The 7,852-nt window shown below is 40.7% G+C and overlaps 1 long non-coding RNA gene across 1 annotated transcript; it reads right to left on the reverse strand.

Annotated features, from left to right (window-relative positions):
- Positions 1-1,544: 1,544 nt before the first annotated feature.
- Positions 1,545-5,145, reverse strand: LOC111091281. The gene is made up of 2 exons (XR_005374778.1): positions 4,759-5,145; positions 1,545-2,913 (listed from the first exon to the last, which is right to left on the reverse strand). It is a non-coding gene; the product is annotated as an uncharacterized LOC111091281 (long non-coding RNA).
- Between the last annotated feature and the right edge of the window lie 2,707 nt (positions 5,146-7,852).

Genomic DNA, 7,852 nt, shown 5'->3' on the forward strand with positions numbered 1-7,852 from the left:
TTAAAAATGAGTATCATATGATCTGCATCAGATATAGAAAATGTAAGTACAGCCCATGCGTGCTGAACATAGTAGGAAGGGGTGGAAGGACCAAGTAAACATTAAATATCCATGAAGCACCAAATAGTCACTCTCAAGAAACATGAGCCTATGGAAGCTCTCAAATGCCATGATGTCTTTAGTTGGCCAACCATCAGTGACACCAATTTTGGCCCCTCATCTCCTCTATCCAAGAAGCTAAAAAAAGTGTTGGTTAAATTTTGAAAACCCAATCTGTGTGATCCCAAGTCAACATCTTGTTTCAGCTAATTCTAGAACACTCTAAACTAGCTTTTCAAAGCACGGTTTGCAAATGCCTTAAGTGGTTTTCCTGGAGGCAGAGCCCTAAGATGGGGTTGTTCAAGGCAGTGCTCTGTGAAGAAAACCTTTAAGGAAGAATAGGAAGCAGGATAGGATAAAGATGTGGTTTTAGGTAAAGTCTAGCTTCAGCCTCATCCCTGAAGCAGAAATGGCAATCCAGGGTCTCTCCCATCTTTTGGCAAGGGGGCTAGGCTTTTGCCTCTCCATCCTGTGAGTCACTGGGTACTAACTTCAGAGAATGGGGATACATAAACAATAGCCAAGGGACAATCTTACAGAGACCTTAACAGTAGAACAGATAACCAGTAGGGAATGGACACACTGAAATTGGTAAAAAGGAATCCCAGGAGATCCCCTGGAGAGATCCATAGCACTGACATCGTCTTTGAGCGTGTTGGAAAGACAGTTGCAGGACCCATCCTAGACTTTCTAGATGAGGATCTGAATTTAACCAAGACCCCCCCCCGCAAGTGTTTACATGCTGAGGATTGCAAAGCTACAGTCTAAAGAAGTTTATAGTGTGCGTATGTGAAAGTCTTCAATATCACAACCAACTCAATAAACATTTGTATCAGAAAGGTTAGATTCCTGTTATTCTAGTATTTGGTAAACCACAACTACAGTGTTCCCTTCAACAAAATGGGTAAGAAGGGAACAAATGTTGCCCTAAAAACTACAAATAGGAAAACAAGAAGCAGATGACTCGTTGTAACAGCCCATGGCTAATCTCTGCAGTTTTCTAGAGTTAGAAAGTCTCCAGGTGCTCCCTGGACCATATCAGTAGGACCTGCCATGTGCCAGCAAAACACATGCTTTCCAGGGCCTGGCTCTGGCCTGGTTTTGGAGCAGCCATGGATGAGCTTCACAAATATTTGTATCCATTTTATTGGAGGCACTGCTCCCTGTGACATGGGGCCAACTGAAAGCTACCAAATGCCCTGGAAAGAGAGATGCAATTTAGAGTTGTGATCTGTAAAATTTTACAGATAAAGCAGGTGGCCAATATTTTGGATCATAGTGTCTGTGAAGTCTAACTTGGGGATTTAGAATGACTGTACTAAAAGATATGAATTCATAAGTCCTCAGTATTTCTTACCAGGCCTTCATACTTTAGTAAGAGTTTAGCAGAAAGAGTAACTGTATTATTCTTACCTCCTGATCACCCAGAAAATTTTCATACTTCATTTAGTAATATTACTTTATTCTCTGCTTCTTGAAAACGAGGTATGCACATGGGAGAGAGGTTAAAAGTATTCACCTATTTCTCATCTCCTTCCTGGGCACATGGTGGGGAGATTATACTTTCCAAAACCATTTGATTTAGATGGAGCCCTAGAGTTAATTCTAGCCAATGGAATGTGAGTGGAAGTAATATATACAACTTTCAGGTTGAAGCATTTAAGAATTTGTGTGATAATCCACATTCCTTTTTTTCACTAATGTAGTGACCTAAAGCCTCCTGTGATATGGAGGTGGTTCAAGTTGAAGAGACAGTCTGGTCATCTAGTTCCCTGGACAGAGGGAAGCCCCACTTAGCCGCACTTGACTTCACATGAGCTTTGTTTGCTGAACCTCTGAGACTTCAGAGTTGATCTGTTGTATAATCTTGTAGTTACCTAGCCCAATTAATAGACTATAAGCAGTCAGTATCATGTAAGTTTTGGGACTAAAATATTAAGATAGTCTAAGAGCCTTGGATTTGGAGTCAGTAGACCCAGGTTCAAATCTTGGCTTGAACACTTACTAGATGTGTGACATTGGGAAAATAAATAACCACCTCTGGTCTTAAGTAATATTAGACTGAGCTACATTAACTCTAAGATCCCTTTTTCCCGATATCAGCATTCTCTAATTCTTTGAAACCCCCATATCATATTTTCTCCTGTTAAATGCTCCTCTCCTACCCATACCCCACTTCCTTAGGAAATGATAGTCATGTTTATCAAGTAGACATACTATGCAAATCCTACAAAGATAATCTTTATAAAGAGTCATGGAATCAGTTCATACCTATAAAAATACAGTATTTTTTATGAAGAAGGTTCTCTCAGTACATAAGCTCTATATATAAGGCCATTCCTTATATTTGCTTGATTTATTCATCTGTCTGATTCATAACAGTGTCTTTCAAAACGCCATCATTATCACATTTAGGGGCTGCCCCCAAAGAATCAGTCATATGAAACAGAACTGCTTTTGCTACCACAAAATAGATGAGTTTCCATCTGGATTTAACCACAGTCCAGTCTCCAACTGGAATACTGGAGACCAATACAGATTGTAGCTGAGAAATTTATTCTTTCTGGAATTGTAGGAGTCACATTGAGCTCTTTGGGCTGTAGGTTGCCACTTAGTAAATTACTTGCATGTAGATTTATTTGGGGGCTTTCACGCTTCTACAAATCCTTTTGTGTCCAAGGCACAATGCTGTTACTGTGACATCCAGTCCTTCCCTCCATAGGTACATTCATTGCCTTTCCTTTCTTCTCTTGCCTTTGACATGTCAGATTTTATGCTACAGGCTTGGATTGCAGTGGACAGTAGTAGTACTTTCTGCATTAAATAAAAAAGACACAAACTCTTAGTTTGAAGTGGAAAAACCCAGCATATTATAAGCTTTTAAAACACTCAGATCTGAATATTGATCTGAGGGAAAATATTAGGGGACTGCAGTAAGGGGAGGGAGAAAATTAGAGTGTGAAGGGAATTATTGCATAGGAATACATACATTGATTATTTCAGACAGCGCCTCGTTCCGGAAATGAATATATCCTCCCTACTTGGGTCACCTTTTCAGAGCTCTTCTGAATTCAGGATGGATTTTCTATCTCACTGCCTGTCTGCTTATGATTTGTCCTCTCTGGGGCTGTTCCAGTGGCTGCCCCACCCCCGCTGCTCCTAGATGAATTGTGCTGGCCCTACTGTGTGTTAGCCACTTCAGAGGGAAAGTCCTTTTGTCCCAACCTTCTTGGGCTTCACAGCTCTAATGCATATTTAAGAGCACCAGAGAACAAAACACTTCCATCTACAAGAAAATGCAGCAGCAACAGCTCTCTTCCTATAGGGCAGACAGAAAATAGATTTTTTTCCCCTCATTTTTTCACAGTGCGTGAAAGTCTGTGAGGACAGACTTTAAAGTGAGACTGCACAAAATATGGGTCGAGTGTTTGGCGGTGGTGTGTGTTGTGGGGGGCGCGCTTATTTGTTTGCATTTGGTCCTTTCATTTCTGTATTTCAAAATTGGATTGGAAACCTAGCTGTTTCTATGTTGTTCATCCTCCACTGTAGATACATAATAATTATAACTGCTCTTGTAACATGGAACATTTGTCCTATTCACTCATACTGAAAGGAACATCGCTCAAGTTTAGCTGTATGTTTTGCAGGAATTTATTCTCCCCCTATTACAGAATTCCGAATTCGATTGAAATCTTTAGAACCAAAGTTTGACCTTATTTTTGTTCTTTGGCTTCAAGCACACTTGTGCCCTGATCTCTTCTTTTCCCATACTCAGCTGACTTGGAAATTATTTTTCTATCTCTACTGCTTCCTCCCACTGTGTATCCCCTATGATGAGTTAGCTGCTTTACCTCTCTTTCTGCGGAGGACACTCTCAGCTTCTCTTTGAAATAAATGATTTTGTTCTGCCCTCCCTCTTGTGTAAACTTTTTACCAAATTCTTTATTTGTCTTTACCTTTTTCTTCCCAATTTCAATCACAATCCAAATTAATTCTACTTTCTTTCTACCCCACTGGCAGTTGTCAAGAATGACAGTAGAACGTGGAGAAACAAAATATTTGACTTACTTTTTGGCTAAGAAAATAAAATGTATGTTTCCTGGGAAAATGGCATTCTTCCCATGCCTTGGTAGCATCAGGGAAGGTAAATGTCATTCCTGGAAACAGTACTCACCAGGATTTTATTTTTGATAACATTTTGCTGATTTCACTTGATGGAAAACTAAAAATAGGGGCATCCTGGGCGGCTCAGCGGTTTAGCACCACCTTCAGCTCAGGGAGTGATCCTGAAGACCTAGGACCGAGTCCCACGTTGGGCTCCCTGTATGGAGCCTGCTTCTCCCTCTGCCTGTGTCTCTGTCTCTCTCTCTGTTTCTCATGAATAAATAAAATCTTTAAAAAAAAGAAAAGAAAATTAAAGATAGCCAAAAATGTTTGATAATTCTCCAATCTAGAGGGAGATGGGTTGGGCTCTGTGATTCCTCTCCTCTCCCTCGAGCCTGGCTGGGCTCTGTGACTGCTTAGGCCAAGAGAAGTTGGTGAGAGTTTGGCTGTACCTGTTGTCTGAGAGCCCAGTGCTGAAGAGACCTGTAGCTCTACCTTTTCTCTTACAACACTCACTCTTGGAGCCTACAGTCACCATGAAATAATCCAACTCACCTTGAGCGTGCTGGAGAAGCCATGTGGAGGAGTTCCTTGCAATGTCCCAGCTAAGTTCAGCCTTCCAGCCAGGGCTCCCGGCACACAGAATAAGGCCATCGTGAACCTCCAGCCCATCTGCCAGCCAGTATCACCACCAAGTGATCTTGGTCAACACCACAGAGAACAGAAGAACCATCCTGTCAAACCATATCCAAATTCCTGACCCATAGAATTCTGGAATATAATAAAATGGTTGTTGTCTTGAGACACTATGTTTTGGAGTGATTTGTTATATAGCGGTTATTTGTTAATAAATGGAACATTTTTAATGTTGCCAGAATTTACCATGGGCTGGTGGATCTCAAGAGATCCTCAGAAAAAACATAGTTCCTCCCTTGGGCCAAGCTGGGGCCAGAGAAGCAGCTGACCATACCTCTTCCTGGTTGCTTGAGCCAAAGGATAACATCCTTCTTAGCCTGAAGCTACTCTACATAATTTGAACTCAACCCATAAATTTAATATGTAAGAAATTTAACTGTCTTTATTTTTCCCAAACAACTTCTGCTTTAAGCTTTTCCTCCATTTACATGTGTCATCAGAGAATCTTTCCCTTTTTCTGGAATCAGCGAACTACAGTCTATGGGCCGCCTGTTGTTGTATTTCCTGCAAGCTTAGGAGGTTTTTAAAAGTATTTTTAAAGAGTTGTTTTAGAAAAGAAACAAGACTTGGCAATGGAGACAAAACATGGCCTACAAAATCTAAACTATTTGGCATCTGACCCTTTACAGAAAAAGATTGCCACTCCTTGGTAAAGACAGGGGTTGGGGTAGTGTATAAACTCCAGGTGTTATGGTTGTAGCCTCTGACATATTTACCTTTCCACTTAGATAACAGACATCAGCTGATGTACAACTTACTCCTTATTGCATTTAGAAGTTTCTTTTGGGTCTTGCAATTCTCCCTGCTATTGCTGCAATCATTTTTGCTACTCCTGCTCCACAATAGGGAAACTCTCTGGGTATCATTCAAGCTCTCTGTCCCTTCAGTCCTTCTTGGGCTCACAGGTATTTATAGAAACTCCATGCAGCAACATCAAATACTCATAACCTAGACACTGCATTTCTTCTCTACGATATGCTGCTAATACAACGTCCTGGTTGGGAAAGGACATACATTTGCTCACACATCCCCTGATCCTATCTGCCAGTCCTGCTTTCCCTTTTTGGGACTCAACCTGGACAAGAAAGGGAAGAGGTCCAGGATGCATTCATTATTTATTGAGTTTTTACCAAATGGCAGGCACTGTGCTAGGCTATTTAGATACACAGTGAACAAAACAAAAAATCCCTTGTCATTCTGAAAAGACAGGCAGACAATAAATAATAGCAAAAAAAGATAAAGTAAATTATCTATATTCTAAAAATATATAGTAAATTATATACTAAAAGTACAATAGAAAAAGAACAAAATACAGTAAGAGCAATAGATTGGGAATGCAGGGTCTCAAGCAGACCTATTGAGGATGTGATATTTTAATAAGAACCTGAAGGAGGTGAGCCATGTAGTTATCAGGGAGAAGAATATTCCAATGTACCCAAGACAGTAGCATGCCTGACATATTTATGATGCAACAGGAGAAAAGCTGGTGTAAATAGAAAGGACTGTGGTCAGAAGGGGACTAGGATATGTGTGTAGAGTCTTGTAATCCTTGCAAAGGTCTTTTTGGCTTTGACTGAGAGTACCACAGGGAGCCTTTGCAGGGTTGTGCACAGAGGAATTGGCCTGATAGGACATAGGCTACAACAGGAAACACTTTGTTCTACTGAAAACAGATTGGCCTAGGGCAGATGAGGGGCAAGAGCAGAAGCAGGTGCACCTGTTGGGAAAAGCTATCACAATAATCTAAGCAAGACATCATGATTGCTGACGTAAGGTGAAAACAATGGACATGATAGGATGTGCCAAGACCTGCCATTTCCAAGTTTTCAGCTTTTCCCCTTCAAAGATTTTTTAACTTTAGCACAAAATTATTTTATGAACTGGAGGTTTAAAAATCTTCTCTTCGGGATGCCTGGATGGCTCAGTGGTTGAGTGTCTGCCTTCGGCCCAGGGTGTGATCCTGGAGTCATAGGATTGAGTCCCACATCGGGCTCCCTGCATGGAGACTGCTTCTCTCTCTGCCTATGTCTCTGCCTCTCTCTCTCTCTCTCTCTCTCTCTCTCTCTCTCTGTATCTCATGAATAAATAAATAAAATCTTAAGAGAAAAAGAAAACCTATTTTAAAAAAAAATAGTCTTCTTTTCAATGATCACGTGGTCTCTCAAATCTGTGGACTGGGCCCTGAATTGTTGACCTCTCCCTAAAGACCCAGGCTTTTAAATGTCAAAACCTGGAAGGAACCACCTTTTTCTCTGCCATCCAGGGAACATGTCCCTTCCCTGCATCAATGAGCCCCAAGTGGCCTCACTTCACCTTGATATATGAAAGAAAGCAAGGACAAAAGCAAAGCAGGAAAGGTGGGGGGGGGAAGTCATCAATTACTCTTTCAGAAATATCATCACTCCACTCTTGTTTTGCTACATCACAAATAGAGATGACTGTTTCAAGTCATAGTTAGTGTGAGAGAACATATGTCATGAAATAATGTCACTTTCATGGAGCTACTGGTCCCTGGCGATCTTTAGTTGACCACGTGGTAACTTGTGACAATTTAGGCAGGAGAGAACCTATCAGAACTGGGTCAATAAATTTATGCTGGTTCAGTCTTTGGATCCAGAGTTAGCAGCAAGTATAGGTTAACCAACCTCTCCATGATTTCTACCTTTTTTTTTTTATCCCAAAGTCCCATTCTCTCTTCCATATCCTTCTAATGGTCATTTTTTTTCAGAATTGAAATATAATTGACATACAGCTTTACAATAGTTTCAGGTGTACAATATAATGATTCAACAATCTGTACATTACTCGGTGCTCATCATGATAAATGTATTCTTTAATCTCCTTCACCTGTTTCACCCATTCCCCCCATCTGCCTCCCATCTGGCAACCACAGTTTGTTCTCTTTAAGAGTCTGGGTTTTTTGTTTATTTGTTTGTTTGCTTGCTTGTTTGTT

Source organism: Canis lupus, chromosome 20 (assembly GCF_011100685.1).
Source record: "Canis lupus familiaris isolate Mischka breed German Shepherd chromosome 20, alternate assembly UU_Cfam_GSD_1.0, whole genome shotgun sequence".
NCBI lineage: Eukaryota > Metazoa > Chordata > Mammalia > Carnivora > Canidae > Canis > Canis lupus.